General features: G+C 40.1%; 1 long non-coding RNA gene across 3 annotated transcripts in view; it reads right to left on the bottom strand.

Annotated features, from left to right (window-relative positions):
* LOC108352794 (uncharacterized) overlaps positions 1–21,265 on the bottom strand; it is a 52,345-nt gene extending 31,080 nt beyond the window's left edge. For 2 of the 3 annotated variants that reach the window (XR_015637119.1, XR_015637120.1), the window contains exons 1-3: positions 21,193–21,265; positions 20,102–20,205; positions 18,660–18,888 (exon numbers count right to left, since the gene is read on the bottom strand). This is a non-coding gene — a long non-coding RNA (uncharacterized LOC108352794). Of the gene's footprint in view, positions 1–18,659; positions 18,889–19,648; positions 20,206–21,192 lie in introns of all 3 variants that reach the window. The other variant, XR_015637121.1, reaches the window with a different exon arrangement.
* Between the last annotated feature and the right edge of the window lie 2,598 nt (positions 21,266–23,863).

The following is a 23,863-nucleotide window of genomic DNA, read 5'->3' as shown; positions in this document are numbered from 1 at the left end:
ACCATTGAACTGAGACTTGTATCCCCATTAGAGTTAGAGAAAGGATTGAAGGAGCTGAAGGGGCTTGCAATCCCATAAGAACAACAATACCAACCAACCAGAGCTCCCAGGGACCAAACCACTATTCAAAGACTATACATGGTTAGACCTATGGCTCCAGCTGCATATGTAGCAGACGATGGCCTTGTTAGGCACCAATGGAAGGAGAAGCCTTTGGTCTTGCCAAGGCTGAAGCCCCCAGTGCAGGGGATTGTGGGGGTGGGCAGGAAGTGGGAATGGTTTGGGAGGGGGAACACACAAAAAAGTTCTAGAATGTTTTCCATTTCTTTAGATCAAGGATAATGACCAGTGACAAAGAAGCGTGATATAACTATAAATGGATATATTCTTCGAAAAGATAGAAAATCTTCAGCATATAAATATATATGTAAATGTTTATATTATGAAAATATTGTAGGTAGTCTAAAATCAGAATATTTATGGTTATCTAACTAACCTTTGGAATTGATATCAGAATATGTATCATTAAAGCTGATGTCAACATTTGAAAGGTCAACTAGGTCATGATCTGCCAAGTAAAGTCAATTTGGATAGAAAGGTTGTTAGACCCTCCAACTAACAAGAGCTAGCTAGTTTTGACCTATATCATGATGTGATACATTCCCCCAGATAGCAAATGTCCTGGCATAGCAACAAACCTCCACAGTGTGGAAGACAGAGTTCAACAAGATCCTCAGATCACAATGAAACTAACTGAAAATACAGTCCCATGAAGGAAACTGGAAACAAGCAAATACTTTGAGACTCAATGGCAGGTTATCAAATGACAGGAGTCAGAGAAATCTCAACAAGCAAGGTTGTTTTAAACTAGCTGAAAACAAAAATACAATTTATCCAAATTGGTTGAATTTAGCAAAAGCAATGAGCAGAAGCTAAGCAGTTAGAGTTTGCGAGTCATAAATTAATCTGTATAAGGAAGGAAGAACGAGCTATGTTTAGAGTTCTATCTACTATGTAAATGCAAGCGATTTCAAACTAAAGCAAGCAAAAAGAAAATAAATGATGGAAGCTAGAGCTCATGTCTGTGAGAATGAAAACAGTTCATTAATTAAGGGAATGGGAATTCAGAATCTGACTCTTGGAAATGATTGCAAAAATGACTATCCATGTAGTCCAGCCAGCTTAGAAAACTCAAATTATCAGCAGAAGAATAAAAAGGAAGCTAGTATTCCTGCTCTCATGGCACAGGAATCAAAAATAAGCAAACAATTGTGGAACTGGATAATTTTAAATGAAATAGACCAATCCCATGAGAGGTACAAACTCCAAAATTCACTCAAGGAAATAGAGAATATAAAACGGTCAATATCTGTGAAAGAAATGGGATGAATAGTTGGACTCTCCAAAGGGGGGGTAGTGGCATTTCCTTGGTTGATCTCACCAAACTAGAGGAAATTGAAATTCTCGCTCTGAAAACTATGCCCTTGATAGAACGAAACAAAACAATGTTGGAAAAAAAGAATTACAAATAAGGGCCAGTGAGATGCTCAGAAGGTAAAAGCGCTTACCCCCAAACCTGATGACTCAAATTCCACCCCAGAATTCACACGATAAAAGCAGAGATCAACTCTTGCACATTGTCCTCTGACTTCCACATGTGTATTGTACATCTACACACGCACACACACAAATGTAAAAGAATTATAAGTAAATGTATTAGGACTCCTAAAATTCAATAATTGTAAAAGTAAAAATCATTTCAAAACCTGGGCAAAAATATGCAAACTCACCCTACAAGCATGTGCATCACTGGGGAAACATTGAGAGACCTTTACAAGCTATCTGTAGGTTCATCCAGTGGCCTTGAACTTTGCACAAAAGTAAAATCTGTCACTACATGGAAAAGAAATGCTGCCTGTAACAAACAGATTTGCTTGGGAGAAGAGTTTATACACTCTTTGCAAAGGTAGCTAGAATGATCCTTGTATTAGTTTAAATCATGCCTGGCTTAGTTTAGACACTAGTATAAAAAGGTAAAAATCTCTCTCTCTCTCCATATATATATATATATATATATATATATATATATATATATATATATATTTATGTATATCAATCTATGCATATATATTTTCTCAGTCTTCAGATGTGAATGATTGGAGGCAATAGGGCCTTAGCAGCAAGAAGTACAACTGGAGCCTACATTTTAATCTCTGATTCAGAAATTCATAATTCTATAACTCAGGCAGGAACTAGAGATGATGATCCTGGAGCAGCTTGTAGTGCCAGGAAATAAGGAAGTTATCCAAGGCAGACTAACAGAAAAGAATTTCCCCATCAATGACATTGTGATAGATGGCCACAGAAGCTCCCAAAGAAGCTTCCAACTGAACAAAATTGGGATAGTTTGACCACAAAAATGTAGTATTATTTTATAACCCCAATTATAAAAATAAATACAAATGAGTTAATATTAATTCGTTCAAGAAATAATGAATCGAGAGAGAAATTCACAGAGTATATTTTGGCTTGGATACTCAATTTCCTCATAGGCCCATGTGCTGATAATTTGGTTGCCATGCTGTAGTGTTACTAGGTGTCCTGAGAAGGGCAATGTGACCCTAGTCACTTTCCTTACTGGCTGTCACGAAGTGGACAGGGTGATACTTGATCCAATGCCTTACACCAGTGACTTTCAACCTGTGGGTCTCAATCTCTGTGGCGTAACAACATATCAGTTATTCTCCACATCATATAATTACATAATGATTTATAACAGTAGCAAGATTACAGTTATGAAGTAACACCAAGATAATTCTATGGTTGGGGGAGAGACTGTATTAAATGGTTACAGCATTAGAATGTCTGCCCTGCACCAAGGATGCTCTGCCTTCACAAAATGTGAAAGCAACGGGCAATTTATCATGGAATGAAACCTCCAAAGCAAAAACCAATATAACATCCCCCCATCCCCATGAATTCATTACTTCATGTCTTTTGTCATAGTGGACAGAAAGTTGATTAACAGAGGAAGAGAGACAATTGTCTAATGAAGAACTATGTGCAACTTGTAGACACTATACATTATGTATAGATATTACCATTAAGAAAAAGAAGCATAATCTTAAATTATGACATCTTAGATGAGGGCTGACATAAAGAGAATAACAAAAAAAGAATATTATGGGAAGAAGAGATCAAAGAATAACTTTTCGTGGGAAAGAACCCTGAAATGGTATCTTCTAGATGACCAAGGACAGTAGCAACAGACATGTAGGGTCTTGTGCACTTGATACAACATGTGAGCATAAGTTCACCTTTATGCTTTTTGTCCTCGAAATTCATTAGTAGCAACATGATAAAAACAGCACACAAATATTTCAGAAGTTTTTCAATGTAAAATAATTGCCCAGTATGTCTCTTTGATGGGAAGGTTATCAAAATACAAAGAGTTTGAGATATTGTCAGAGGCAAAAGGAGCCTAAACAGGCATAGCGGAGATAGATAACTTAGTAACTTTCACAAGTCCCTGGATTAGAAAAGGGATATTAGCAAAAAAAACCTAAGGTATTCAGTATCAACTTTAGTACACAATAGCACATCCATACAAAGTTATTAATTACAACAAACATGTCATTTAAATACAAGACAAGAATGGTAGCAAGAAACTTGTTTACAGCTGTTAGGTTGGAGTAAACTTTAACTGTAGTTTCTAATAAAGTCATATGTACTGTTCTCCAGGAATGGATATGAAAAGACTCGACAGAGATGTTGGGTGTCACAAGTGAAACCTACCTTAAAATGGTTTTTAAAGCTAATTGAAGAAGGGTCCCTAAAGTAAATTGAAGAACTCCTCAAATCTTCTGGCTAAGAACTTAGAACACCAATGACTGTTGCAAAAGACAGATAAAAAAGGGCTAAAAGCACAACTGGATGACCTTGAGAAAGGGCTATTTTCAGATGGCCTGGATGGACAGCAAAGAAATCAAACCAACCCCTTAAATAAAAATGGATTGACAATAAATAATTTTATACATTAAAAAAGAACCCTTAACACAGTTAAAAAAAAGAAAAAAAAAGAAACTTCTCTGTGCTTACATGTGGCTCCAAATGTTGGGACCTATCTTTCTATGTTGCCTACAAGTCTATCATCTTCTACAATAAATCTATCATTTTTAAAATGTGAAAATGTGAGGTTTTTTTTAAACAGATCTTGCTGTGCTGTCCACCTTGGTCTGGAACTCCTGTGTTCAAGGAATCCTCGTGCCTTAGCCTCCTATGTTTCTAGGCAGGAAACATGACATTCAGTGAGCAAAAGGAATGGGAGACCTTAGGAATATTGATGAGTCTGCTGCTGTGCGTGTCTGTTTAGATGTCTTCATCAAGTTGAACCTTGACGATGGGCAGAGTGGTGCTTTCCTTTTTAACTAGCTTTCTTTCATTGTCTTCAAAAAATAGAAAGGTCACCTGTCACATAATTTTGTGATCCCCAAACACTTCACTGTATGCTAGCCAGAAAGGAACAAGGGTAATGGCAGGATATTTCTGTGCCACAAAATAGAATGATGAGACCAGAACATGGGCAAGGAACATTGGAGGAGAAAACTGACCTTTTTATCTAATGTATAAGAAATAATTTGTGGTAGCACCTCTCTGCTCGTGAGTGACTTCTGTATTCTCTTCTTATAGAATGCCAGTGATTTTGCGCCATATTAGAATAAGAGCAAGATGCTAGCCTTAAAGAAATGACATTCTTTGAGTTAGCTGGCGATGCTCCCTTGTCTGTGTTGACATGACCATGGGGCAGAATTCCCTCCAGTTGGGTGATTGTTAATCTGTCTGATCTTCAAGAATCCTGAGAGTTTCTCTGAACCTCAGTACCACCTTCTCTCATCTATTAATCCAACTTGGTCATGAAGAAACTATGCTATGTGTCAGAGTCATAAGAGGGATCATTATATCAGAAAGTATAGCAATGACTCCTATGTAGATGTCCAAATAAGTATCCTCTAATATCATCCCATTATGTTTTAATACATTTTAGAAATACATTTGTATCTCTAAATAAATATTTCTGCCTGACCTAGTAATCAAATGCAACAGTCTGGACTGTGTTGCTAATGATGAGTAGAAACTAAATGAATAACTGAAATGGTCTTCAGAGCATGGCCAACAGCGCTGCTAGACAGTGGGTCATCTTTGGGCTGCAGAATCCAACCCTGGAGGTACTTTGGCAAGTTGTATCATTTAAAGGCTATTTCCTGTTAGTCCTCTGGGGATCTTTTCTACCCATTCCTTTGAGCCTGGGAACTTCTGTTTCTTAGCAACAGATCATTACTACTTGTCCCCTGAAATTAGATTCATTAGACTGTTTTCCTTCAATATCTGTTTCAGGATACTGAGGAGAAAAAGTCTGTAATCAGGATGTGTCCTAGTTAGTTTTGGCTGTCAACTTGACATCACCTACGGTTACATGAGTAAGAGAGCTCTCTCTGAGGAATTGGCCTGGATCAGTTTAACCTGTGGGTATATCTATGAGGGATTGTTATGATTATTAGTTTACTGAGGAACAGGACTCAACCTATCTTAAGTTGCTTACACATGAGGTTCTGGATCTGTGGCTTAGTCTGCAAGCAGCCTGCCTCTATCATTTCTGCCTCAGGTTCCTGCTTGAGTTTCTGCCCTGACTGCACTCATTGATAGTCTGTGACCCAGAAGTACAACCCTAATAAATCATTTCCACCCCAAGTTGCTTTTGACCAGAGAGTGCTTTTTACCAGAACAACAGAAAAGAAAATTCAGCAGGCTATTTCTGAACTGTGTGTTTGAACAGCCAGATTGCCTGGTGCTCTGCCTGGTGGACAGTAGAGGTAGGAAGTACACAGTAGGGCATCAGTTGTCTTGGGCCTCATCTTATTTGCTCCTGAGGCTCCCATCTATCTTTCCTCCAACCCACTTTTTTCCCCTCGAGACCTATCCCTATGTCTTAGGAACCCCAAAGTTTGCTTCTCTTTCTGTCTTTCAAGTTTTCTTCTGGCCGCACCTTTGCATTTTCAGACACCCACGGCAGCTTGTTTCGGCTTCACTCACAGCAAAGACACACGTTAATGTGTCTTGGAGAGGACAGTGAGGGTTGACTCAGCCCTATCTTACTGGAAGTGCGCACCATGCTTCCACTTACTTCTAGTTAGCTGCACCCCTTTAGCCACATTTATGACTGCTGTGCTTCCCTGCCTAGACACCAAGCACTCATCTGTTATTTAGTAGGTGCCCTTCAAATGCGTTGCCAGAATCAGACCATTGCCTGTTTGCCTGGAGGAGCATACTTCACTCTTTCAATTTTTGCTACTGAATTCTGTATTCAGCAGTGATGTCTGGCTCTCTACTTGGAGCTTGGTGCTTTCATGCTTTCATTTCTTGTCTCACCTTTGGTACCCTCCCTGGTCTCTCAGTGCGCTTCTCTCTCTCTCTCTCTCTCTCTCTCTCTCTCTCTCTCTCTCTCTCTAGTTAGAGTTGACATTTAGAATCTCTTTTGTCAGAATTTCATCGATGTTGAAGTCCACTGTAAATCGCTTGACTGATCACACATTTGTGAGATGCAACGGTTAGAAACCAAAAGGCAAAGGAGCATAAATGGGCACAGCTATGTTTGAGGGTCAGGGTGTGAGGTGGACAAGTCCCAGGTTCCTCCAGTCAGGGACCCCATTCAGATTCTTTAAGAACCTCTCTAAAGCCTGACTGGGAAACACCATTTGTTTTGTTTAGTAAATGAAGACTCAGGAGGTGATCAGGTATTTTCATCCATATGCATCCTTGTCAGCAAGGGGACTGGCATGCCTTTAGGTTGAACCTAAGACTCCCAATAGAGTCCCCTGCATGGGCTCCAGTTAACAGAGGCCAGGGCAGAGGGAAATGAATTACTTCCAGGAGTCTATTTGGCTTTTGTTTCCTGGTTCTAATTAGAGATGGGGAAAAATTAGAGAAGGTGTTAGTTATTACTGAAGACCTGGTTATATGGGGCTATATTTATAAGGAATGCTGTCCTGGACCTTGCTCTGTAGACCAGGTTGGTGTCGAACTCACAGACATCATCCTGCCTTTTTCTCCTGAGTGCTTAAATTAAAGGTATGCACCACAAAGCCTAGCTTTTTTTAAAATTATTTTTATTTTATATGCATCAATGTTTTGCTTGCATATGTGTCTGTGTAAGGGTGCTAGGTTCCCTGGAACTGGAGTTACAGACAGTGGAGAGCTTTCGTGTGAATGCTGAGAACTGAAAGGGGCTCCTCTGGAAAAGCAGACAGTGCTCTTAATCACTGAGCCACCTCTCCAGCCCCCAGAGTACTTGTCTTTTTAGCATGGGTCGTTGGGAACAGTGTTCTCATTTCCTGCAAGAGTGGCAGGCATCCTATAAAGGTTACTGCAGAGAATAGGCTGGCTTCCAGGGCTGACTGTCAAGACTATAGGTCAGAATTCTATTTTTAATATACGTTTTCCTTATTCATATTCAGTCCCATATGTTTGTATAACGGAGACAGAGAGAGACACAAAGAGAGACACAGAGAGACTGAGAGTGACACAAAGAGAGACACAGAGAGAGACACACGCAGAGAGAGAGAGAGAGAGAGAGAGAGAGAGAGAGAGAGAGAGAGAGCTTATGTGCTTATACACACAGAAAAGTAGAGAATGATGGGGATGGAAAAGGAGAAGGGTAGGAAAGAAAAGGGAGGTACAGGAAGAAGAAAGAAGAAAGAGGGGGAGGAAGAAGAAGAGGAGGAGGAGGAGGAATAAAGGAAGAGGAGGGGGGAATGGAGTAAAGGAAGGGAATAGAGCTAAGGAGATAGAAAGCAAACACAGGCTACTCTGGAGGCCTGTACAGGGGAAACACCTCCACGCATTTATTTGGCTTGCATTGCTTTTACCAGCCCAATGTCAAGCAAGAGTAGGGCCTAGATCCTGGAGAAGCCTAATTGAAGAAGGAAGAGAATCCATCCCAATATTTTGTCTTTCTCAACAAGTTTTTTTTTTCCCCTTGCACATGTTCAGTGATTTAACTTTAAAAATCTGTCCCCAGCACCTGGAACAGTTTTGGGTAGGAAAAGACACCATGCCCAGTGTTCCACTTTCAGAGGAAGCCCCCCAGCACTGTTACACATGGAAGCATTTCAATGTCTAAACATAGCTGCGTGTTATTATTTACACATGGCGTGGCCCTGGGGGGACGCTGTGCACACAGATTGTCTTGTGAAACAATCGATGTTGCCTCAGGCTTCTGAAGTTCATCCACATTTATTTTGCTGCCACAAAGTTAGAAGGGGGGGGAACCCCGTAAATAATGGAATCCCTTGCAAAATTCTCTGGTACTTTGACAATTCCATTGTAGAGTGTTTTCCTCTTTCTACCTCACTAATTATAAGGATTCTTCCATCACGGGAGAGCCTCAGTGGTATATGTTTAGGTGCTTCCTTTAAAAAGTAATAAACATAGTAAGAAATGAGAATTTTGTCATTCATTAAAAAAAAGCTATTGAGCAATTCAGTGACTAAAATATATTGGTAACATCCAATTTTTGGTACTATTTCTTTAACTTTTAACTCACAAAAAACAAATTATCATTGAGGAAGGCCAGAAAAGTCATTTCAAATCTGCATGTTGATTACAATTTAAAGATAAATGAAAGTATTCTTCAAACTGGGATTTTTTTTTTGAAGTGGGATTGATTCCCATTGTGAACAATAAAATCCATACATCATGATGTTGAGGTATTTAAGCTGTATACACTCGCCGAAACTACTTCCAAGCCAACTGTAATTTGAAGGGCCAAATATTTGTCTTTTCTTCCCTCCTTACGGATGTGTACATTCATAATATACATAAAACAGATGGAAAAGGAAAATAAATATTGAGTTCCCTGCAATGTCTCATCTTCAAAAGTCCCCGAAGGCTGACACCAGCTTGGGCTAGTTATTTTTATTTTAGGAGCCCAAACCTTACTTTGATGCCATCAGCTGGCCAGGACTCTTATCAAAAGATCCCCTTGGGTGGAATGATATTGATAAGTCAGATATCTGCCCTCAGCTTTCAATGCAGACCATGGGCCTTGAGAACTCTTTCTGAACCAATTGTGTTGTAGAAGGATCAAACTTAGCATTTATAAACCATTTAACTGGGCAGTGGCTAGAAAAGTCAGTGTCCCATAGAATTACCAGGGACAAGATTAGGGAACAGGGGAAGGGGGGTCATTGGTAAAGAGCAAAAAGAAACAGCTCAAGGGCATGGTGCTGAGAAATGTGTTCTATAGAAATTCCTGTCTATGAACTGGGGGTGTCTTAGGACTCCAGGGTGCATAGATCCATGTTTATCATGCCTGTGGAAATCTACACAGAAGTCCCACAACCCAGACTGACACTTGTCCTGGAATGCTTCTGAGTGGTCGGGAACAAAGCAAAGTTTTATGCCCGATAGCTATTGAAACTCCAAGAACAGAAAGAAACCCAGGGAGTAGCCACCTACTGGTTCCCTCATGGAGGGCACCAGGGAAGGACAGGCCAGCAGCTGTGCTTAGATCAGCAGTGCCAACAGACAAGCTGCTCTACTGCAGCCAGAGAGCAGAGAATGACGATGCTGTCAGGCAAGTTGGAAGAAACCATTGCATAAAGATGTAGGATGTAGGGCAGAGCTGATCTAGGTTCTGACAGATCAACTTCCTGCCCAGAGGTAGCCCATAGCACATGCAGACACATTATGAGCTGTGCCCAGAGGCAGACACTTCACACTCAAGCACATGATGAGCTGAGGGAAAAGTGACCTATGAGCACTAAAAGCCTTCTTCTGAGTCTTACGAATTCCACTTCTTGAAAACAAACAAAACCAGGGAAGGACATGGAGAAGAACCTAAGAAAAAGGAGGTCCAGTAACACGCCTAAAGTGGGATCCAGCTCAAGGGGAGGCCCCAAGACCTGACAACATTACTGAGGCTATGGGGCATTCACAAAAGGGACCTATCATGACTGCCCTCCAAAAGATTCAACAAGGAGCTGAAAGAGTCAGATGCTGATATTTGCACCCAACCAATGAATAGAAGCGGCTGACCCCTGTGGTTGAATTAGGGAAAAGTTGGAGGAAGCTGAGGAGGAGGGCAACCCTGTAGGTGGAAGGACCAGTACTTAAGCCTCAAGAGATTGGAAGCCCCAGGAAGGTTAGAGGTCTGGTGGGGTGAATGGGTACATCCTTGTGGAGACATTGAGGGGCAGCAAGGAGAGGGAATGGAATGTGGAACTGTCGGGGGTGTGGACTGAGAGGGGAGTAAAATCTGAAGTATGAAAATAAATAAATAAATAAATAAATAGTAAATAAATAAATAAATAAAATCACTATTAAAAAAAACCCATCATTTGGAACTGCTCTAACTATGGTGTAGCCTCCTGCGCTTTCCTGTAGTGACCTTCCCTTATTGTCCCCCTAACTCCACCCCGAGAACAGTCTGTGCCTAATGTCTTCTTTCCAGAAGATTAAGGACCCACCCTCCTTTACATTCAACACGAGGTTGTTTCACATTTAACAGAATCTCAGCGATGCTCTCTGAGACATGAAGAGCATTCACTGGGACATTGTGTTTGCTTGGCGCAGCTCATGTTAGATGGTCCCCTGGCTGTAGAGGTGCACGTGAAAAACGCATAAGCTACACATGGTGAAGAATGAGGAACAAGGGCTCCATAAAGAATAGCCCAGAAAGTAGAACACTCAGACATAGGCAGACGGGTTGACTGGAAAAAAAAAAAGTAATTCCAACACAGTTGATTACATGAGTTAGGTCCTAAAGACAAAGGTAACTTAAGTGAAATAATAGATTCAGTTTGAATGCTTTGTTCAAAAAACAAAAACAAACAAACAAAAAATGACATTCCTCAATTTTTATTTGTTTTAATTCATTATATCTTCTGCTCTTTCTTAATCTATTGGATGTTGACTATGTTGTAGTCTATAAAGAGATCAAACATGGTAGCTGTTTTTTTAAAATGTAAATTCTAGCAGAAAGATAATGAAAGAATTAACATATGAAAATCTCTTCATACTATGCACATAAATGCCAAGACTCATGGCATTATATATATATATATATATATGTATATGTATATACACATTTCAGTTAATAGAGTAATTTTAATTTAGGTAGACAGTCATCCTGATGTCTATCAAGCTAGATCTCAGAGAGAGGAAAATTAACCTAGAGCCATGCCAGTTAAAAGCCAAGTTTATGAGCATCCTTGGAGGTATGCTAAGCTCACTTCTGAGGTACAGTTAGAAGCAATTAGGGCAAAAAGGAAGCCTTGCAATGGAAACAGAGACAGAGAGTTAACCAAAGAATCGGGGCAACAGTGTTTAGCAAAACAGCATAAAGACTGTGTATACAATGTTATCATTATCTAGGATAACAATTTCATGTGGGGATATTTAGTCATAAAGATAGTATTGGGGGCTTAACCCCAACAGTTTCAAATGATCTATAAATATGTACTAGAATGTAAATGGGAAAACTCCAGAAAGAGACCAATGCTTATGAAAAAGTTAAGAAGCCGATTTATGACCAAATTGCTTTTAAAATTGTGGTAAGATTAATTTAAAGATTGATACACAAATTGATTAATATCTGAATATGAAGATAAAGTTGAGATTAGAAATTTCATGGGAAGTAGACAACCGCTTATGAATGGCACAGGGCAGAAATTCTGAATGCCTCACAAGGCTCAGCCAAGTCTCATTCTTCCAGCAAACAGGCATTAGCTAAGAAGACACTTGCAGACCAGATCCATAAGAGTGAATGGAGACTGTAAAATCAATAGCCTTTGTAGATGAGGGCAAATGATTTGCTTTCATAAGGGCTTGTGTGTTGGTGTAACTTTAGAGAATGATTTAGAAACAGCCAGAAAAGTCGAGAAGGTGCTCATGGTAAGCTGAGTGCTTGTACACTTGTATACTCCACACACCCCTTATTAAATCCTATGCTTATAGCAGCATTAATATGAAATATAGCATTTACTGTAATAGGAAAACTGGGGGACAACACAAATGCTGTTGATGGAGAATGATTATATGTCCAGTATTAGACAAACCACAGGGTTCTTGAATTCCTCATGACATTCGCCTCTTTGGACCAGGGCCATGTGGTTTAAAAGTACATCTTCTTGGGACAGAGAGCCAGGAGCTTGAAAGGAGATACTGGATGCCCACAAATGGAGCCAGCTTCTGCTGGGGCCTGAGGCTCTGTCTTCTTCGGTCCACCTGGAATGGTTTAAGTTTGGTAAAAGTGGGCGGGGGATACCGTTAGGACGGGGAAGAGAGACTATGGGCTCAGTTCAGGACTTGTTGTCCTTGGCAAGCCCGTGTATCTTGGGAAGATTTCCAACAGGGAAGTCAGATATGTGAACTTGGAGTGCTACAGAAGAGGCTGACAAAATTTCAGTGTGGAACGGCTTGTATACAAGCGGTGGTAGGGGACATAATGCTCGTCATCACATAGGAAGGAGTTGCAGGTGAATTAACTTTCATGTGCGTGCCTGGAGAGGAGAGGCTCAGAGACTTCTGACAGGCCTTTCAGTTCTACCCTTTTAGGCACAAGCTACAAAGACTTAATCGCCTTCCATCGGTCTCCTTCCTATCATGCTACATGAATGTCTGACCACTGCTGGCCAAGAGCAATGATATGCTCAGATTTCACGAGGCCGAACAAGCTTTGAAAAACTGATAGCAGCAGTGGGGCTGTGCTCACTTCTTTCCCTCCCACACTGCACACCAGCCACACCCTCAAAGCCACAGAAGGAGGTTGGTGATTCCAAGAAGCGAGGAAAAAATGATATAAGAGGACTAGGCTGCTTTTGAATAAATTAAAACTCATTCTTTGCATTTTTGACTGGATAGATTATTGTTAATTAGGAAGCAGAGAAAACTAATGAAGACTTTCATTCCAAAACAGATTCCCCAAAGGATCAGTGTCCTAGTTCCTAGCACTAACAGAAAATGACAGGCAAATTCATTTGTCTGCGTGAATTGAGATGTTTCCATATGAATGTGTAGGGCAGTGTGCAATAAAGGTCACATCAGTAACAGTGCCAGTTGGGTGTGTCTGTGTCAATGACTATGAGAAAATAAAACTTTTGACATCTTCCTACAAGGCAGCACATCACTAAGCCATACTTTGAACTATGACTTCCTAGCGTTACTGATGTTAATTAATCAAATGCAAAGTATGAAACCTTTGCCAACATGGGAAGCTGCTAGCTGAATCTCATTGTGTTTATTACTTACTAATAGCATATAGTATTTTAATTTATTCCTGTACATTGCCTCCTTACCCAAAGTCAGTTGCCTTAAACTATTGTCTTTCTGATTTTAAGGACAGAATGTAAATATTTCTGGCAATTGCATCACTTACGGAAGACTACAGTGCTGGCAACTGTCTGGAGGCAGGACCATAACTCAAATCTAAGCACCGCTCACCCCATGAATTAAATCCTCCTAAAAGTCTCCGAATGTCATTCGCTGACAACTCCATTGAGTTGAAGGTTTTGAAAATCATACCAAATGCCACATGAACTCCTTGGCGTCATCACGTGGCGTAATCAACCTTTAACTTAGGAACCAGCTGTATGGAGAATCACATTTGAGAGTGACTCTCAAATATAAAGTTAACTCTCAAATACAAATTTCTTAGGAAACAAATGTTTTAAATAAAAGTTGGGTGGCCAGGGGAACTTAGCTTCATATCTCATCTACTATTAGATTTTAGATCTAGATTTAAAATCTAGAAAATGAGGAAAAGATGAGGGAGGTCATATTTAAGAAATCGTTGACTGAAACCAGAAGAATCACTACAGGGCAACAAGGCTGATGTGATACCTGGTGTTATCTGGACTCCTTGCATTCTCCTGTTAATTATGTTCCCACAAGAACCTGTTCAGCTGAGTGTCCACAAGCATGTAAGATACTGAGGGATCCTGTCCCCAGATAGTTCTGATTAGTAAATAAAGATGCAAACAGCCAATGGCTGGGCAGGGAAGACAGAGTTGTCCTAGGCTAAGGACAGAGAGGAAGGAGAGAAGGAGATCCGCCATGCAAGGAGGACAGGAGAGCTGCCATTCCTGAAAAGAATGGAGGACTAGGAGGCATAGACATCATCTGAAGGAACCAGGAGAGTGTGGCCCAGCTGGGCACCATCCTGGGTCCAGAGCAGACAGGATAGAATGTAGGATTTAGTAAGTAATAATTCAGGATTATTGGTGGGGTGGATTAATTGCATGGAGGCTAGGAGGTGGCTCAGCCACTGAGCTGATTAAGGCATATCAAAATATAAAGGCTGTGTGTACATCTTTCATTTGGGACCCCAGAGCATTGGAGCAGGTAGCAAGGAATGTGCTACAAGGGGTTATTTAATTTTTTAATACTACACTTATCTTACCACCCTATGTGCTATGCCTAGAGGAATGGTGGTGGGTAAGGGAGAACTCAATGAGGAAAGGGCAACAAATGGGACAGCCCAGGTCTGAGGCCCTGGGGATTGCTTCCAAGCTGAGTTTTACAACATCTAGCCAGGTCTCCTGGAATAAGTACATTTCTCTCCCTAGACTTTATTAGTTTGCTATCATTGGATATACTCATTAGATTGAAAATTCAGATTATGCAAATAATATGACTTAGACCTTAATGTGTATCCATCTTTCTTCCTGATTTCTAGCGAATAATAATGGGACTCTGAATTGTAGGGCAAGACTCAACATGGCCATGGTCTAAGTTTGATCATGTATGGTCATGTATTTTCATATTTGTACAAATTTGTGTGATTCTGTTTAATATAGCCTCTCTGTCTTGTTTGTGTTCTCTTTGAAGCATGTAAGTACCTTCAACAGGAGAAGTATTCAGCATTTCATGATCATTTGTTGTGGCCTTGGCTACCAAAAGTCAGAACACAGAACAAATGTCAGTATTAGGTGCCAGGAATCTGTCTTTCCCAAGGACATTTTGGGAAACAGCCACAGGAACATCCCCTCCTTCCTGCCGCCTCAGAAGTCAGGATAAGGAGGGGCTGTTATTTAAGGCAAGTGTCCTAACTTAAATGCTTTTAAATATCTTAAGGCTTTTTAAAAAGCTTTGTTGCAATTTAATAAAATGATACACATTTTTTATTTCTATTTGATGTTTCTATCTGTGGTACCTCTCTGTGTGTCCTTTCCTTTTGTTTATTTATTATAACAAGGACACTCAACCTGAGCCCCGCTTTCATATTTTAAGTGTATCATACTGCATTACTAGCTAATGGTACCATGTTGTATGCCTGACCTCTAGCATTCTCACTGAGTTTCTGTATGATCCATCCAAAAAGTTGAAATCAGGATCTTGAATATAGAGCTATAAGCCTGTGTCCATTACAATGTTGTTTACAACAGCCATGCTATGACTATGTATAGATGGGTAGATTAGAAATATCTGTCCATCTAGTGTGCTGGTGCATGCCTGCAATCTCAGCATTCTGGAGGCTGAGGCAGGAGATCATTTGAGATCATCATGACCTACATATGGAGACTGTTTTCAAGCAATCAAGAAAGCAGCAAAGCACACAATAGAGACCCTAGAGCAGCGTATACCTATACAACAGAGGGTGATCCAGCCTTTAAAGTGTATGTACCTTCCTACCACCAGTGTTTAGATGGGTGACTGGAGGACACAATGTGTAGTCCATCACATTTAATTCCATTAAAAATACCATCTTTGGATGAAGGCACCTTGAGTCGCAGTATATCTGAGCCTAGTGTCTGGTTGTAACACAAGAAAGAGACACATCCTGAGATAGCCAGTGTCAAACTCTTCATTGTAGTTTGTGGATAAATTTAGGCATTCACATTTGCAAACATTCCAGAGAAAGCTCCTGATAGAGCTTGCTCTGTCATTCATCCCTACACTAGCTGTGCTGGTGCAGTTGGGTCAATACAGAAGAAATTGACTTCATTCAGATATATGAGTATTTATAAAGTGCCTGTTGGTAAGTTCTATTATTGAAATTGCTTGTTTTAATTTCATTTTTATCTTAATAGATGTTAATCTAAATAAAATATGCAAGACAGTGGGGCTCTGAAGATGCATACATTGTGATTCTTAGTATCAAATTAAAACATAGACATGTTCATAGTTACTCAAACAAGGGTCCCAGTTATAAAAAAAAATACACAAGACACCTGGTTCAATTTGGATCTCACATATGCTACAGATGTCTTATACAACCATTATGGAAGACCACAAAGAGTGAAAATACATAAACAATTGGTTATGTGATACCCAGCCCCAATTGGTATAGATACAAATCTACACCCCAGGCTCAGACACATTCTAGAAGAAAGCAAGGGAGAGAAAACTATAAGGGCCAGAGGAACAGGAAGTCTGCTTAGAGAGTTCCTCTCCTAGAAATTTCAGGAAGCTACACTTGGAAAGTCTCAACATCATGGCTGCCTAAGCAAGGTCTGAGTAGGGTCAATATCAGTTGCTATGCTAATGTGGAAGGGGGAAATTTCACAGGCCCGAACCCTAGAGAAAGAATTACACGTAATTAGGAATTCTGAGAGTGGGAGAAATAATCTTCCCCAGGAACCACCCCATGACCCTGTGATACACACACACACACACACACACACACACACACACACACACACACACAGAGAGAGAGAGAGAGAGAGAGAGAGAGAGAGAGAGAGAGAGAGAGAGAGAGAGAACACAGGCGATATATATGAGAGAAAGCAGTTGGGTTATACGTGGGAGGGGCAGGAGGAAAGAGAGGGAGAAATGATATGTTTATATTTTAATTTCAAAAAATTTATTAAAAGAGTGACCTGCTTCTATTTATTATTAGTGTTACATGATACATAGTTTGTTTCTTGTTTGATATCTGGCATCTTGTACTCTATCTGCCAACTTTGAGTGCAGGACTACAAATGGATTCAGCTTTTTTCAAATACTTTGTTTGAATGAAAACCAAGGCTCCAAGCCCATTTATGCTAAAATTTTGTCCCAGCCTATTTCTCTTTAGAATTAAAATGTATCAAAGCATGTCATGAGCATAGCAAGACAAAAGGCTTGATCTCCAAAGGATGCCTCAGTGGCCTGTGTCCTTGGCCTCCTCCCTGACGCTAGGCTCTGCTTAGGATTTCGTTCTTTCCTCACTTTGTCTATGAGGTCAACATCTTTCCCATTCAAAGTTAATTCCAGATGTCCTTTGATTTCCCCCTTAAACTATGAAATAATATTGCTTTTTTTCCATTATTCTTTGATGATTACATCAAAACCTGTAGGTCTTCTAAAAATGAAGGATCCAGTCCAATGGGTGTGTTGGCCCTGGCTGTGCCAGGTCCTGTGTGCTAGAAATGTTTTCCTGAGAGGAATTGGTGTGCATACCCCTGGAGTGAGTACATGCGATCAATGTCCCTGCTGTCCTGGACAATAAGGTTACCCTGTCCAGCATGTTAGACTATGATTGAGCTTGAGTTCTGTAAACAAGAGTATTAACACCGAAAACCTGACTTTCTCTAAGTGTAAATTGAGGGGTTTGTTTGTTTGGTTGGTTTTGTGTTGTTTTTGTTTTGTTTTGTTTTAAATTTTAGTGCAGTTTTACTTAAATAAATGAAAAATTCACAAGTCAGGTCATCCATTGTTTATCATCTTTCCTCCCAGCATAGACTTCAAATGCCTCGGAGTCTCCTGCTTTTGCTGGTGACACAGATAAATCTACTTCATGTTTCGGACAGCAATGCCATTTGGCTAGCAGTGCATACCAGTTCCACTCATTGTTGCCTATCCACTGGCCTAACCTTCTCTTCTAGATTGTGTCTCCAGTTCAGGACCAACATGATGAACATCTTCCTTTGTTTGTGTTATTGATGTTTCTTTTGTGTCTTTCTCCCTCCTCTAAGAAGTGGTTATTACCCATCTGTTCTCTATGAAGTGCTATGCTCAATTATGGCTTAAGCTGTATCCAGGAATGAAAGTGTAATTTATGAAATAGTGCTAAGATCACAATCTGAGTGTTGAGTTCCATAAGTATTTAATTTACTCCTTGGAACAAGCTAGGAAAGGTTATATATCAGAATTGTCCTTTGATAAGACTAAGGTCATTGCCTACAAAGTCATCTTCATCAGCATCAGAATGAGAGGCTGAGGGACTGATTCAAGGACCTGCTGAGAGCACAAACTAGTGGGACAGCTGGACACAAAAATGATGTTTCAAAAGGAGGGAAAGAAAAATAGAACATCAAAAGAAAAAGAATTGTTGTAATTCCTTTTAATGTTTCCACCAGAGTCTCCATTGACTAGTCCAAGAGGACAGAGAAACAGGGGAGGAAGGGAGGGACAAATGCCGTGTCTCCTCCCTGGCTTGTCAGGGTTACTGCATGAATCTCATCAGAAGGGCAAGGCTTGGGGAGGCCCAGGGCATCTATCAAGAGCTGGTCTTTTTCCTTACACTTTTCAGCCTCCCGGCTAACTTGATCAGTGATCTTGATCTTTACCTCAGTCTTTTCTTACCACACATAATGTTGACCACCAAAGTTTGTCATGCATGCCCTCTTTTCTGAATGGAAGAGACAGAAATACACCATAAACACGAAACAGCAGTCACTCACTGTTAGGCTCAGAGCTGTAGACAGTGTTGAAGGGTGCCAATTCCTGGGTGTTCACTGTGCCCTCAGGCACCTGCATCTTGCATGGTTTCCCCATACTGGAAAGCATGTGACATGTGATAAGAGTGTCTTCTACTTCCGCTGGTTCCTGCCCACTTCAGGGTTCCCAGGATGTCCTCTTTCCTCCTTCCATTGGATATTTCTTGGTTCCGTGTGGCAGTTTCTGAGATCCCTGTTGACGAGAGGAATAATGAACAACTCAAAGGTGGGTATAAAGTGACAAATACAAATACGTGTCCCCTAGTGTCTCCATCACTTTTGCCTTATCCTCACACTATTCTTTCCATTATTTTTATCATCTTTAACTTTTAAACAACCCAAGCAGTCCATATTTTAGACGAGAAGATTGGGATTTAGTGAAAATGTGTGATTGAGAAAAAGGGGGCTATGACCCAGACACTGCTTGACTTAAGAGCCTTCCTAACTGCAGTAAATGACTCTCCCTTGATCTGAGTGCCTAAACCAAAAATCTCTAACATGGCAATATTATTTTTAAATTATAGTACCATCTATTTCCCTCTTCCTAAGATAAGAGTTTCCTTCTCACTGATATTTAAACCAACATGAACCCATTTACTTATTTAATAGTAAAGTTCTTATTGTAATGAAAGGAATATTATGACTAGGAATACAGTCATCCACTCACGAATGGCAAAGCATGTATTAGAGTTATAGAAGAGAACTGATAGAATGAATATATATTCATATATATGTATTCAGATATAAATGTGTAATTATATACACATGTGTACATATATACATTGTATATACATACACACATATATTAATGTATATATGTATATGATGTGTACATACACACATGTATACATCTTATACATATATATGCATACATGTAGTTTTATATGCATATATGAGTTTTATTAGAATGGCTTATAGGGTATAGTCTAAAAAGCCCAACAATGACTGTTTACCAATGAAAGGTCCAATAATCTAGTAGTTGTCAGTTCACAGGTCTGGATGATGTTTCAGCTTGTCCTCAGGATACATCAGAATCCTGAAGAAGGCTCTAATGCCGGTGAAGAAATATACTTGCCGGGGAGAGCAAGAGCAAGCAGGCAGAGAGCAAGCCTCCTCCTTTCATGTACTTATCCAGGGAGCCAGCAGAAGGCTCTTCGTTCATACATCTCCCATAGGGGTTTAAGAAAGCGAAGCAATGGCTTTATCCATTTTAGGCCCTGTTAGGATTCAGTAGTATACTGGGAAACATACTTAAGTAGAAAGTGCATTTCCTCCTGTTTGTTAAGTCGGTCTATTTCTTTCTATGCAGCATCTTTGGCTGCCAAGGAGATCATAAGTCATTGTCTTCCCAAGAGTTACAGCAGAGATGGTCAACAGATTTGAAAGCCTGCTCATAAAGTGCTTACCTTCTGCCTGGGACTCTTTGACTTCAAAAGGTCATTTCTACATGCAGAGTAAGTGTGGAATTAGAACAGTAAGGCTTCTCTGACTCATACCTGGCTCCGTACCTCTGAATGGAAAACATGGAAAATTACTAAGAGGTTCAATATAAAACCCTAATTTAGTCAAAGCTGAGATCGTAACATTTGTGGAGCTTTATTAAGCTCCAACAGAGATCTGTCAGCTTACAATTTTTAGCTTAAATACACAGAATTTAGATATTATCATATTTTTGCATAAGCATACGGAATGAGATGCCTTGGAACACTGGGTATCTTCAAAGAGATTCAAGATCTTGTAACCCAATTCCATCTTGCAATTAGATACACAGGCAGAGTTATTTCAAGAAGAGCCCCAGATCATGGTTTCATGAAGTCAACAAAATGGAAACGTGAGCCTTCACTACTGAATCTGATCTTCTCTAAATCTTGTCTTTCAACCGCTTGTTTTCTCCAAGAGTTCCTTAGATGCTGAAAGTTTTCATTAATTCTGGCTGATTCTCTTCAACTTTGTCTCATCAGGATGATTCATTTCACTGTGACCCATATCCCAGTAGTGAATTCTAGCCCTTTTCTCCAGTGTTCATTGTTCCTAGTTCACACTGGCATGCAGGACTTCTCATCAACACAAAGCCCACGGTAGCCAATCCCATAATTACACATCTCTCTCCAGAGGATGAAGTTGATATTTTAAAACTTTACTTCCTAACTTAATTTTTGAAAAATATATTTAATTAAATTATGAATAATTATTTTATTTCCCCCTTCCCTTTATCCCCTCCAACTCCTCCCACACCTTTCCCCTTCGCTACTTCTCCAACTCACGGCTTTTTTTAATTATTCCACCCTCTTTCTCTTTCTCTGTCACACATGCACATATGCACGCACATATGCGCGCACATATGCGCACACATATGCGCGCGCGCACACACACGCACACACACACACACACACACACACGGGGGGGGGGTGGCAAGACAGATATAAAAAGTATAATATATTCTCCTGAGTCCATTCTGTTGTTTATGTGTATGAATTTCATGAATGATTACGAATACCCAATTAGAAGGTTCATTTCTGGAAGGGACTAACTCTCCCTCACTCAAGCAGTCATTATTTGTCTATGATCCCCCTCCCCCACCCTTCTGCCTTACTGTGCCTATTGATGATGTCATTGTCCATATCTTGTTTAGTCAGCAAGTTCTAAGAGACACATTCTCATCCTGGACTTCTGGCTCTAACAATCTTTCTGTCCCCTCCTCCATTCTGTTCCCTGAGCCATGGATTCAAAAGCCATGCTGCAGATGTATTCATTGAATCATGGGGATCCACTGATGCGGGGATCCCATCTGCTCTCAGTTGTTGTTTTCTGTTTGCTAGAAAGAGAAGCTATTTCCATGGGGTGATGAAAGTAACAGTCATCTGCGGGTATAAAGATGTTTTAGAATGCCTTATTCTGAATAACTTTGATCTTAAGTAGACGCCCTACTGACCTTGGGGACCTGTGACTAGGGACTGTGAGTAGAATATTCACTATGTTCCAGTCTGTGAATGAACATTCAAAATGGGAAGCTATTACAGTTTGTCCACTAATGAGTAGGATACATGTCAATACATATGTGTGCATACAGGAATATCATTGAGCCCCAGAAATATTGTTGTTCTTCAGTATTCATGTATTTAACGTGGATTAAATAAACACGGGATGCTATGTTAAAATATGCTAGGCATGGAGTGTCAAATATTCAAATTATTCTTCTAACAAATGGATGCTACAGGATATTTGATCACACCATGAACCCTGAGATTGTGTTATCTACTGAAAAACCTGTGTCTATTTCTGGTATGGCTCAGCCATTAGCACAGACCTTTAACCTCCCCAAAATGAAGGTAAAGTTAATTTGTAAAAGGACGCACCTTTGTTTGAAAGTGATATGTAATTGAGTGGCAAAGTGATGAATCAGAAAAAGATTTGCTAGGATATGCCCAACTCTCACGAGAAGAGAATGGAAAGGAAAGCAACGTAAGAAAGCAGTGAAGAAAAAAAAGGAGGAGCTTTCCCAGGAGAGTTTTACAGAGACAAGTTGAAGAGGGAACAAGCTAGACACAGGTGAAGACAGAACAAGCCAGAGAATGCAAAGGAGCTAGAAGGTTAGAACAGATTGATAGAGTTAGTTTGACGATAAGCAGAGCAATTCAGGAGAAGCCCAGGGAAGCCAGATTAAATCAGTCAGCTTGAAGAGGAGTTTTAAGCCAGAACAGCTAGAGTTCAGAAAGAACCAGAAAGAGTGAACTTATCCAGCAGTAAGTTTCAGAGGCTGAAAACTTTCTAAGATTGTTCAAGGGCTAGAAGCTTCCAGGACTAGGCCTACATTAGTAGACTGAGGCAATAAGCCTCTGAGACAATTATTTCAGACAAAAGTTCCATTTACATATAGAATATAAAGATCACCCTCACTGAAGCAGAAAGAAGGGACTAGGGAGTGAGAAATGGGAAAACGTTGACCAAAAACATAACATTTAAGTTATAAGATGGACAAGTTCTTGAGATCTACTCTACATCATGGTGATAGTGGTTACTAACACTATATCATACATTTGAAATTTGCTATGAGTAGATCTTAGTATTTTCACCACACCCAAACACAAACGCATGTGTCTAAATTAGTCTAAATTAGTTTGTGTCTAAATTAGTTTGATTGTGAAAATCATTTTACAATGTACATATGGTATCAAATAATCACTCAAATTTAAGTATACGCATTTCTTATTTTTCAACTGTACCCTAGTAAGGTATGGAGAAGGAAAAAGAAGAATGGTAGCTGATAAAGTGTGAACTGGGGTAGATGTAGAACTGACACACAGGCACATGATATTGAAAAGGCACATTCGAATAACCTTATGGGAAATGGCGGAGCATAGAGACACTCCAAGAAGACAAGCAGAGCAGGGGAAAAAGAAAAAAACGGGTTCAGATACCAAAGACCTATTCTCTTGATTTGCAGCAGAAGTATGGTAAAACAGATGTTATACCTTTGCAATTTCACTGACCAAAATTGAGTTCCTGATATATTTCTGAAATGAGCCAGCCATGTCCCAAAGTCAAGGGCTTCAATGTTGAGCTTTGAGGGAAAACTAGCGAAGGACTTAAAAGCAATTCCAAAAACAGTAAACATGGTTGTGCGACATGAACCTACATATACCTTTCATGCATACATAGTTTTTGCACCAACATGAACACCTACACCAGAGTCATAAGATCTAAAATATTGCCATTGCATGTTTGGAATACTTTGCCAATAACAGTTATAATCCAAATGAGAATGCTGCAATTGTCCTATATACAGTAATTCTTTACATCTCCTAATGTGCTGAAATTCTCCTAATGAGAATCCTAATGAGATTAAGTACAATTTGGAGTTAGAACTTGTATAAGGAATGAATTTGAGGAGATTAAGGCATTGGTCCCAACTCTAATGGAGCAGACACTACAGCTAAGGTATGTGGTAAGTGCCTTTGGGGTCATGTTCATGACTCACAGGGGCATCAGCTGGAGCCAGTTCATCCTGTGTGAGGTTAGGTCCAAGGACCAAGTCATTGGATGGAACCTGAGGAGCGGCCTCACTTGGGTGATGCACCTGGTCAGTACTGTATAAGCGACGGTTGTATTCTAAGAACATTCTGCTGGAGAAGGCCGGCAGTTCAGAGTGTGTACTGTGAGCAGAGTGG

This window comes from Rattus norvegicus, chromosome 14, assembly GCF_021556685.1.
Source record: "Rattus norvegicus strain SHRSP/BbbUtx chromosome 14, alternate assembly SHRSP_T2T, whole genome shotgun sequence".
In the NCBI taxonomy this organism is placed as follows: Eukaryota; Metazoa; Chordata; class Mammalia; order Rodentia; family Muridae; genus Rattus; species Rattus norvegicus.
Note: the sequence above shows the minus strand (reverse complement) of the source record. Positions and strands in the feature narration are given on the sequence as shown.